The sequence below is a fragment of the Coenobita brevimanus genome, chromosome 18, assembly GCF_032717465.1.
Source record: "Coenobita brevimanus isolate Jiangsu-jjx chromosome 18, ASM3271746v2, whole genome shotgun sequence".
NCBI classification, from domain to species: domain Eukaryota; kingdom Metazoa; phylum Arthropoda; class Malacostraca; order Decapoda; family Coenobitidae; genus Coenobita; species Coenobita brevimanus.
The window spans coordinates 19,758,662-19,770,876 of NC_136971.1; positions in this window are offsets into that span (position 1 = coordinate 19,758,662).

Below are 12,215 nucleotides of genomic sequence, written 5' to 3' on the forward strand. Positions count from 1 at the left end.
GGTGAGGGGTGGAAGAGACGCACATGGCGATTCCAGTATGTGCATGGAGTGTCTTGATATTGGATTGTGACCCGGTAGGGGTTGAGAACGTTGTTGACTGTGTAGAGGCCTGAGAATTGGGGGTGTTAGTTTGTTAGGGATGGGTAGTTGGGCCACCATAACTTAGTCACCAGGCTTGTAGGGATTGATGAAGGTGATGTCAGGCTGAAGGTCTTGTTGGTTTTGTAGGTGATGCAGTCGGCACGTGAGGTGGTGAAGGGGGTCAGATGTGGGGGACGTGGAAGGGGGCTATAGGTGCTGTCAGAGTGGAAAGAGAAGGGGAGTTTCTCAGAACACTTGTTCATGAGGGGTAATGCCATCTTCTTTAGGACAGTTATTTATTCCCCACTGCACAAATTTTACATGGGCTGGCCAATCTTCGTTTTGCGTTTCTTCTATTCTAGCTCGTACTTGGTTGAGGAGGGTACGGTGACTTCTTTCACATATCCCGTTTCCCTGTGGCCAGTATGGGGGAGAGTGAGATAGCTTGTACCCGAAGATGGTGGCGAGTTCTTTCCATATTTTGTTGGTAAACTCCGGGGCATTGTCGAAGTGAAGGGCCTGGGGAATTCCGAAGTAGGGAAAAATGTGGTGGACGAGGGCATCGTCCACGGCAACGGCATGGTCCTCCTTGGCCAAGGAGGCAGTCAGTAATTCCAAATAGGTTTGCATGAAAGTTATGATGTATTTGAAGCCTGCTTTAGGAGGGAGGGGCCTAACTACGACTATGGACAAAAGTTACTACGGCTTCTGAGCAGTGATGTTTCCTGAAGGGCCTGGCGTCCGTGTCATGTCCTTTCCTAGTGCACACGCGTGGTAGGCCTGTATGACTTGTTTGGGAAAGGTGGAGGGGCTGGGTGTCCACTACATATCATTAAATACTTGTAAGAGTTTCTTGGTCCGTAGATGTATGCTGTTGTTTGAGTGTGAATCATTTCTAGGGGAGTGTCAGGATTAAGTGTTATATGTCCAGCATGGGTGAATAGGTGGTCGCCCTGCCGATGTAGCTTAGAGAATATTTGTGGTGGTATCCAGTCGGGGCAATCTTAGATTTGCCATTTTTGTAGGAGGCTGGTGGCAGTGCTGATGTCGTTGATGGGCAGCTGGGACAAGGCATTGGCATTTGCATGTAATTTGCCAGGCTGCTATGCTATATTGAAATAAAATTCTTTGAGGCTTTTTCTCCATCTGATTAACTGGGCATTGTGGGTTGAGACTGGCGTAGCCACTGCAACGATTGATGAACTGCTATTATGGTGACGTGAGTGCCTGCCAGATAGGCTCAAAAGTGGTCCAAGGCTCAGACGATGCCTAGGCATTCTTGTCTAGTGGCGGCGTAGTTCTAAAATGCCTGATAGAAAGTATGACTGGTGAAGGTGATGATATGTTCTCGTCCTTCCTGGACTTGGGCAAGTACAGTGCTGACTGCTACTAGGGATATGTCGGTACACAGGCGAAAAGGCAGGGTGTAGTCAGGAAATGCGATGATTGGGGCAGTGATGAGCGTGGTCTTGAGGGTGTGAAAAGCATTGATGCCATCATCTGTCCAAGTGAAAGGTTCGCCTTTTTTTAGTCATATCATGGAGGGATTTTGCGATGTTAGCGAACCCCTTTATGAAGTGTCAGTAGAAGGACGTGAACCCGATAAAGGCACGGACTTCATGGACATCTTGTGGTAGGGGGAGGTCTGCAACAGCATGCAGTTTGCTAGGATCAGGTGCTATGCCTTCCTCGGAGATGACGTGTCCTAGGAAGGAGACAGACTGTGAACGGTCTGTCTCCTTCCTAGGACACATCAGGACGCATTTCAATGGTTTGAGCTTAAGCCCTGCCCGTCCGATGCAAATGAGGGCTTGTTTAAGGTGCCGGAGGTGGTCTGCCTTGGTTTGACTGAAGATGATAATGTCATCTAGGTATGCCAGGCAGATTTCCCAGGTAAGGCCACTGAGAACTGACTCCATCAATCAGGAAAATGTTATGGTGGCATTGCAGAGTCCAAAGGGGAGGATGTTGAATTTGTAATGCCTTCTGTTGCTGGTCGAGAAAGCTGTTTTCTCTTTGTCCTTTGCGTGTACAGGGAACTTAGAGATCCGAGGTGGAGAACCAGGATGCACTGTACAAGAGTCAAGGGAGTCATCTGTCCTGGGTAGGGGAGGTGGCATCCTTTGTGGTCACGTTGTTAAGGCGTCAGTAATCCACACAGAAGCGCATAGTGCTGACTTTCTCCTTAACCTACATGACTTCAGAGGACCAGGGGCTGGTGGATGGGGATATAACACCGGCATCGAGCATTTCTTGGACCTGCCGGTCTTCCTTACCCCGCTGATTAGGGTTTTTCCTTCAAGACGGTTGGCAAATCGGCGGGACTGTGGTGTGCATTTCGTGTGTCAGGTACGTGGTGTGGCCGATATCCACAGGTCCTGATAAGAACAGGTCTTGAAAGTCCACAAGGAGACGTTGGAGGCTGTCGGCTTGGTGTGGTGTTAGGTGTTCAGGTAGAGGAGGAAGGGTGGCAGGGGAGGAGGGGGAGAGTGTGCATGGTTCGGCTTCTTCCATCACTCCGACCACTAATCCGTTGGGGAGGGAGAGGGGTGGTGGAAATGTTGGCGATGTGTACCGTCTCGAGGTGGGGGGGGGAGAAAGGTGGGAGACAGCAGACAGGAGGAGATTGTTCCAGAAGGCAGGTTAGGGGAGAATAAGATAGAGGTTCCAATGGGCCTGTTAAGGTGGAACCAGGCCTCATGCTGAGGAGTATAGCAAGGGAGGAGGTGATGGTAGCGAGGAAAGTGGTATGCGGAGGAGCAGGAAGGTTAGGAACAGGGGAGGGTAATGTAGAAGACATAGCAGGAGGAGAGTGAGATGAGGGAGAGGATGTGGGAGTGGACGTGCAGTGTGGCTGGTGGGGGTCTGGAGACTTCTGGAAGTGGAGACGTTGCTTGTGGCAGTCGATGTTGGTGTGTAGTTTCTGCAGGAGGTCCAGCCCTATTCAGCCATCATAAGCACAGCAGACTGAGTCAAAAATTATGAACTGATGTTTGACTGATAATTTCTGGTGACTGTAGGGTTGCAAGGCCCGAGTTTCCCCACGTTTAGGCAGGGGCCATCTTCCACATCTACAAGATGAGCTGAAGTTGGGAGAAGCGGGCGAAAAGCTGAGGCGTGATGGGAGTAAAAATGGTGGTAGAGGGAGGATCTGGCCGCTTCCATGTCAACCAGTAGCCTTGCTTTCACCCCATTCAGTCTCATCTTATCGTAGACTGAGCGGTGATATTTTTGGGACGTGGCCCCTGCTACCGTGGGGAGGTGCAAAGGTGGTCCTAAAAATCCAGTTGTTGTGGGGCATCTTCTTCATCCAGCCCTGCTTCACCAGGGTTGGAGTAATCAGTGGAGGGTGTGTTGTCTTCGTTGCAATTATCATCTATAGAGGAGACCTTGCGGCGCCCTTCGGTAGATCTTTTTCATCGGGCAGCTTTAAGTTGTTCCCGTATGTCATGAATGGGGCACCAGTGATTACGTGCTGAAAACTCCCACGGATTTATGGAGATCAGGTTGGTATTTTTCACAGGGGGGGGCATCTTTTGGTGGGGAGTGCCTTGGGCATACTGGGTGATGTTGGTGAAACGGTGCAGGTGGGGGAAGTCTGTGGTTTTGGTTGTTGTACTTTATGCGTAGGGACTCTGCTCACTATGCTGATGAGTTGTGGGGTGGTGCAGGCAGCGAGAAGACGCCTGGCTAGTTGAACATCTCTGTCAAGGTGTCCCGTTGGGTCATAGATTGTGAAATGTCCTCTTACAGTGCTGGGGAGGATTCTTAACAGAGTGTTGAAAATGTATTGTTCCCGGGTGGCTGCATCGGCCTCTGGGTAAGCGGCGGTGACTAGTTGCCTAGCCTGGTTGAGAGTGTCGTCCAGGTTGCTGTTGTAGGTGAGGGCGTTGAGCTGGGACAAAGCTACTACTTTTCCCATTGATGGTGTGACTGCTTGTGTCACAATTCGTGTAAATTGTGCCCATGTCAGCTCAGGGACGATCTTCATGGCGTTAAGCGAGACTGCATTTCCCACGTGGGGTAGTGTTACAGCAATCTTTTCCTTTTCGTGTTCAAATCCAATATCCAATAGTGGTTCAATCATACACATGTATGTATCTATATCACACTATTCAGGGTCAAATTTTGGAAATTGTACTTGTGGTTTGGCTGCCATTTTGTCAGATTTTCCCTGTTCATTCCTAGTTGTGGTCTCTCCTGTCCGGATCTAGAACCAATGCTGCCACAAATGTTGTGACACTTACTCAGAGAGCACTAAGAGATCACCTTCATGCTCTCTGAGTATGTGGGTCTGATATTGGGTTCTTTCTAAGACCGAGACCAGAGCATGCAACCAAAGGAACAGGGCTTAAAAACACAAGCTAACCAGTTTTACATGTATATTACCTACAAAGAATACAGTGACTTGACACATTACAGTATGATAGATTACACACACTATATGAATTATAAGGATCTGAGTCTGGGACTAGTGGGGTGGTAAGATAGCTGCAGGTGGCACCCAGGTGTGGGAGATGTCTCGTCAGGCATATGCTCTCTGAAGGGGCGCGGGACCACTATTTTATTCTTGATCGTCAGACGAGGGCTGCTGGGTGGTGTAGAGGGAGGCCTTTCACTTTTGCTGGCTTGTCTAGGGAGGTGTCAGCTGGGAGTTCTGGGGGCATCCATCTTCATCTGGTGTTTGCAGTCTCGTCTTCTTCAGGAGTCCAACAGGGGCTGCCTGCGGTCTCTCATTTCCAGGAAGCCCGTCAGAGGTTTCCTGTGGTCTTGCCTCCTTCGGGAGTCCGACAGTGACTGGTGATTTAGGGGCAGTGGTTGTAATGAGTGTACCCCAGGACTCACTATAGGCCTACTCCAGACCTCTTCCAGCAGTGACTTCACTGGGGAGTCTGCCTTACCCCCTGTGGTGAGGGGAGAGTAAGAGGGATGTCCCGTTTGGCCTCCTGAGGAATGAGGTGAACAAGGGGCGTGACCTGCTCATCCTCTAGAGGAGCGAGGCGAGCAAGGGTCGTGACCCTCTATAGGTGCCGAAGGTTCAGCAGATGAGGCCCGCACAGTGGGCGGGGCCTCCCTGGCAGGCACGGTGGGCATTGCCGAGGTTCTGCCTGTAGGGTGGTGTGCTCAAAGGGCATGTCCTTTCCTCGAAACTTCCCCTGCTTTCCTAGGTCCCACAGACAAGGTCCGTATGGTGGATGGCACCACCCTGACTGGCACAGTGGGTGCGCCACGGTTCTGCTGGGCACTGGGACTGCAGGCAAGAGAAGCATGGTGGGCATTCTCTCTCCACCGAGCACGGTGCACAGCACCGCAGTCCTACTCAGGGTGGAGGCTGCAGATGAGAGAAGAACAGTGAGCGTTCTCTCTCTGATGAGCTCGGTGGACGTCGTCGTGGTCCTGCTGGTGGCTGGAGGTGAAAGGGACATGGTGGGCGTCCTTTCCCTGACGAGCACAGTGGGTGTTGTTGCGGTCCTACAGAAGGCAGTAGGTGAAGGCCGCATGGTGGGTGTCCTTTCCCTGGCCAGCACGGTGGGTGTCACCGTGGTTCTCCTGGGGGCTGTATGAGAAGGGAGCACAGTGGGCATCCTTTCCTCGATGAGCACGGTGGGCATCGTCACGGTCCTACTTGGGGAGTCTGCCGGCACACTGATCTTGCCCCGATTTAGTTGAGCACTGGTCCAGGTGGAGGGTAATGCAGCAGAGCGATATACCTCTAGTCGATTCTGTTGAGCGGAAGAGGGGCGTGTGGTGGTTGAGGATGTGTCTCCGTCTTGTCCTGATTGCTCGTTTCCTTCTCGCGCCTCTATAAGGTCTCCCCTTGGTACTACCCCATACCCATCTCATATTTCACCTAATATTACAGAAGCTTGGCAAGTTACTGAGGAAATCACCTATGATATAAAGGAAAGCCCCAACCTTTGTGAACAGTTAAATTGTAAAGTGGCAGCTCTAGTGACCAAATTCTCCAAAGATTCCGACCCTGATGCAGAGAAATTAACAAACAGGAAATTATTCCAGGGACTTCCTGAAGTTGCCCAGCATAAGCTTGGTGATTTCCTTGACACTGTCTCCTTTAATGAGTTTCTTAAACGGGTTGAGGATGAGAGGAGACTTTTGCTAATATCTAACAGAGATGTCAAAAGTTTGAGTGCAAGGAAAGATATGGCTCCGGTGACCCCATCAAAGCCACCTGAGACAAAGCCTTCAAGCGCAGATAGGTTTGATAAAATCGAACGAGCACTTAACAACCTGACTCAACAGATGAAAACCCTTAAACCTCCTCCTAAGAAAACGTACTGTAGGTACTGTGCAAAGGTTGATCATACCCAACAACTTGTGCCCTTGCACCTGAAAGGAATGCTTGTTTTTAAGAGTAGGTTGTAGAAAGGGAAATGCTGATTGCCTAGGAAGACAGTCCATACAGTCGAAATGACTAGGTAAAGCTCGAACAATTCGATTTCCCACCATTTCATTGATTGTGAACCAAAGATTGAGTTCTGCATTGGTAGATACGAGGAGCGAAGTAACCCTTGCTTCAGAGAAATTTGTGAGTCAGCTTGGATTAGAATTGTCCCAGAATAAGAACTTTCTTCCAGTGACAGGGATATCAAAAAGCCCACTTCCTGTACAAGGCTCTGTGTACCTGGATATTCTAATTGGTAGCACAAAGACTGTTCGAAACCTAACTTTGGTAGTCCCTGATCACTTTCTTGAAACTGATCTCTTGTTAGGGGTAGATGTGTTCGGCAAAACTCCTTTAGAATGGGATCAGCAGCAGCAAACATTTAAGTGGGATGAATTCATATACCTGATTAGGCACCTTTACTGTTCATCCTACAAGTGAAGCGCACATAGGGTGGTGAGATTGACCTGCCCAGTTAAGCAGCCTTTTGAGACGAAGAACTTGTCGTTAGACGTTTGCAAGCATGTGTGTTGCCTGTTCAAGTTAGTGAAGAACCCAACACAATTTTGGAAAAATCTTCTCAAACATCTTTGAGTTTAGCTGATTCATTGTTGTGTACTACAGTCTCCACTACAGGAAAAGTTCATTTCCCTTTCATCAACCAAAGCCAGGCAGGCATTGTACTTATACCTGGGACCACTGTAGCAACTTACAGGATATTTGGTGAGAATGGCATTGAAAAATTTGGTCAGTCTTGTCTGGTCACTAAGGTTTCAAATGATTTGATCCCTCATACTGATAGTCTTGCTACTACAGCCAAGAGAGAGGAGAAATTTGAGGAGTTGCGTAAAACAAAGAAATGGTACCATCTGACATCAGAATAGCAATTGTAGTTTAACACACTGTTAAAACAACACCATGAATTGTTTATGGTCGATAAGTCAGAATTAGGAAAAATCAAGGGACCTCCAGCCATGACAGCAGTTACGAACAATTCCCCAGTCAGAGCCCCAGTGTATCACTACCCAGAGAAATCTAAGGAAATCCTCGGCAATATGCTTGAAGAGATGACGAACAGAGACACAGTAGAGCCATCCATGGCAGCTTGGTTAAGCCTAATTGTAATAGTCAGCAAACTGGACGGATCAAAGAGGATGTGTTAGGATTACAGACAAGTGAACACAAAATTGGAGGTGGACCTGTACCCACTTCCCAAACTGGAAGAGATGGTAGAAAGTGCAACTGGCCAGAAATATTATGCATCATTAGACCTTAAGGACGCCTATTACCATGTTGTCTTAGATGAAGCCAGTAGAGAGTTAACCACTTTTACAGATGGTATTATATTGTACAGATTTAAGTGCCTACCTTTTGGATTGAGTTTAGTCCTGCTATATTTTCCAAAGTAATGAGAAAGTTGCTAACTCCATTGTTGAGGGAAGGCTGGGTGAAGAACTATCTAGATGATGTTATTTTGTGGGTCCCTTCTTTTGAATAATTAGTTCAGTGCCTAAATAAGCTCTTTCACCATTTACATCAAGCAGGAGTGAAGCTCAGTGTAACAAAGGGCTATCTTGGTCAAAGATGTGTAAAGTTTCTTGGCCACATACTGTCTAAGGAAGGGTGCATCCCCGATCCAGAAAATGTTGAAGCAGTTCATCGTATGAAACCCCCAGGGAATGTAAAGGAGGTGAGAAGATTTTTGAGTATGTGTGGATTTTACAGAAAGCGCATTCAAAATTTTGCAAGGATCACACACCCATTGACACAGTTGTTGCAGAAGGATAAGATATTTTCATGGATTCCAGAGTGTCAGAGAGCTTTCGAAAACCTAAAACAAGCTTAAGGGGCTCAAGAGGCTTAGTGACCGGAGGTAGTTCCTGCCACTTCTGTTACAAACCTTGGGTACCCTTAAAGACTAGACATATAATACACTGTTTCACATACAACATGGCATCAGTTCTAAGAGTTGGCCAATAAAAATAAGTCTCCAGTTTGTGAATAGTCTTCTTAACTCCCAAATGACCAGACTGTTCATCATGTGCGAACTTTAAGGCTGTTTTTTACCCAATAGTTTGGCACAACTTAAACAAAGTGAAAACTACTGTCTTTCTTTGGCAGAGAGAGATAAAGCAGATCCTTATGTACTGCAAATCTATTATAAGTGGCTCTAGGATAACACAATTCTTGGGAACTGCTCCACCTTCCAAGTAAGTGATAAGATCATTCAACCTGGACTCCTTTCTCTGTACAACCTTAAACTCATCCATGGTCAAGGCAAGCCATGTCTCAGACTGACTGTGAACAATAGGCCTAACTGGTCTACTAATGTGATCAGCAACTACATTTAAGCTCCCTTTTTTGTAACTTATATCAAAGGTGTAGTCTCTCATGTTAATTATCCACCTGTTCATTCCGGGGGACTTAGTTTTCCTACGGAAGACGGAAACTAGAGGCTGGTGTTCTGTCATTACTGTAAAGTAAGTTCCCCACAAATAATGGTGAAATTTCCTACATGCTAGCACAATGGCTAATGCCTCTTTGTCTATGGCACTGTACCTATACTCCATTTTTTTTTTTATTGAGGCGAAGATGCGCTTGACAGGTTGATGATAACTGGCTGAATGCAATATGTCCAAAAAATATTTACTAACCCAAATTTCCCTATCAGATATTTGTTGTCAGTTAATAATGCTAGATCATGAAGTATTGTTGCATTCAGGCAATAATCACCAATCTGTCAAGTTCAACTTCGCCTCGATAAAAAAAAAAACGGAGTATAGTTTCATCTGGTTTGAGTTTCTTGAAGAAACATGCACTAAGGCTACCATCATCTTGCTGCTGCATTAAGGCTGCACCAACATCTGTAACACTCGCATCAGTATGCAAAACAAAAGGTTTACTCAAATCAGCCTTCACCAGTACGGGTGACAGGACTAAAGCTTGTTTCAGGTCTTCGGAAGCTCTCTGACACTCTGGAGTCCATGAAAATATCTTATCGTTCTGCAACAACTGTCAATGGGTGTGCGATCCTTGCAAAATTTTGAATGTACTTTCTGTAAAAAAACACATACCCAAAAAGCTTCTCACTTCCTTTACATTCTTTGGGGTTTCATACGATGAACTGCTTCAACATTTTCTGGATCGGGGATGCACCCTTCCTCAGACAGTATGTGGTCCAGAAACTTCATGCGTCTTTGATCAAGATGGCTCTTTGTTACATTGAGTTTCACTCCTGCTTGGTGTAAATGGAGAATGAGCTTATCTAGGCGATGAACTAATTCTTAAAAAGAAGGGGCCCACAAAATAACATCATCTAGATAGTTCTTCACCCAGCTTTCCCTGAACAATGGAGTTAGCAACTTTCTCATTACTCTGGAAAATATAGCAGGACTGCAACTCTTAAATCTGTACAGTGTAATACCATCTGTAAAAGTGGTTAACTCTCTACTGGCTTCATCTAAGACAGCCTGGTAATAAGTGTCCTTAACCCGTCACGTCCCGGGCTATTTCGAACCTCCGACACCCCCGAATCCCGAGGAATTTTCGGAATTTTTTTTTTTGGCTAAAACCTCCGCTTTTGGTGAGAAACATCGAAAATTCATAGAGAAATCGCTCACCTGAGGTTTAAAATACTCGATCCAGGTAGCAGTACCTCCTTACCTTACTGGGTTTTCTAACAGGCTGGCACCAAAGAAAACGAGTTCTATGGGAGGGTAGTTATTTCACACCACTCATAAACGGTATTTATTTATTTACTTGGTACGAATTTATATGTAGTAAGAGAGTATATTGGTTTTCAAACAGTAATATAGGCATTATAAGCATTGTTTCACTCACTAACTCATCACCATACCTGACCTTTTTTTGCCACATTACCTGATCATCATTTCAGACTGTTTCTTCCTCTAATGCTATGTAAACTTTGTCCTTCACATTGTCATCGATTGGGGAATCACTCTGGCCCTGAATGTCTTTATTGGCCAGGTCATTGATAACAGGTGAATTGCCGAGACAATGGCGTGCAGGTGGGGGGGGGGAGGTTATGCGGTGTAAGGCATTGTCCCTGCTTGGTATCTTGTAGAGGAATAGAGGAAGGTGTCCCGTGTATACGTACGAAACATCACGCGCGAAAATTGAAAATTGTGCAAATTATGAACCTTGCAATTACGCAACGTACAAGTACGTCATCAGGACTGGCAAATGCAAAATGTTGCAATGTATCCATACGTCGACGGAAAGCCTCGGGTTAAGGTCTAATGATGCACAATATTTCTGGCCAGTTGCACTTTCTACCATCTCTTCCAGTTTGGGAAGTGAGTACAGGTCCACCTCCAATGTTGTGTTCACTTGTCTGTAATCCAAGCACATCCTTTTATATCTGCCCGGTTTACTGACTAGTACAATTGGGCTTAACCAAGCTGCCGTGGATGGCTCTATTATGTCTCTATCCACCATCTCATCAAGCATATTGCTGATAATTGCCTTAGTTTTCTCTGAGTAGCAATACACTGGGGCTCTGACTGGGGAATTGTTCATAACTGCTGTCTTAGGTCCCTTGATTTTTCCTAATTCTGACTTGTTACCATAAAATGGTGTTGCTTTAAAAGCATTTTAAATTGCAATTCCTGTCCTAATGTCAGATGGTCCCATTTCTTTGTATTAAGCAACTCCTCAAATTTCTCCTCTCTCTTGGCTGTAGTAGCAACACTATCATTTGAAACCTTAGTGACCAGACAAGACTGACCAAATTTTTCAATGCCATTCTCACCAAATATCCTGTAAGTTGCTACAGTGGTCCCAGGTATAGGTACAATGTCTGCCTGGCTTTGGTTGATAAAAGGCAAATGAACTTTTCCAGTAGTGGAGACTATAGTACACAACAATGAACCAGCTAAACTCAAAGATGTTTGAGAAGATTTTTCCAAAATTGTGCTGGGTTCTTCACTAACTTGAACAGGCAACACACATGCTTGCAAACGCCTAACGACAAGTTCTTCCCGTAGGTGAAGATACTCAAAAGACTGCTTAATTAGGCAGGTCAATCTCACTCTACGTGAGCTTTGCTTGTAGGATGAATGGTAAAGGTGCCTAACCGGATAAACGAATTCATCCCACGTCAATGTTTGCTGCTAATGATCCCATTCTAAAGGAGCTTTGCCGAACATATCTACTCCTAACAAGAGATCGGTTTCAAGATAGTGATCAGGGACTACCAAAGTTAGGTGTCAAACAGTCTTTGTTCTACCAATTAGAATATCCAGGTACACAGAGCCTAGTAAAGGAAGTGGGCTTTTTTATATCCCTGTCATCGGAAGAAGGTTCTTATTCTGGGACAATTCTAATCCAAGTTGACTCACAAATTTCTCTGAAGCAAGGGTTACTTCGTCCCTTGTATCTACCAATGTGGAACTCAATCTTTGGTTCACAATCAATTAAATGGTGGGAAATCGAATTGTTCGAGCTTTACCTAGTCATTTCGACTGCATGGACTGTCAGCATTTCCCTTCCTACAACCTACTCTTATGCAGTCAAAGCAAGCATTCCTTTCAGGTGTAAGGGGACAATTTGCTGGCATATGATCAGCCTTTGCACAGTACCCACAGTACGTTTTCTTACGAGGAGGTTTAAGGGTTTTCATCTGTTGAGTCTGGTTGTTAAGTCCTCATTCGATTTTATCAAACCTATCTGTGCTTGAAGGCTTTGTCTCAGGTGGCTTTGATGGGGTCAC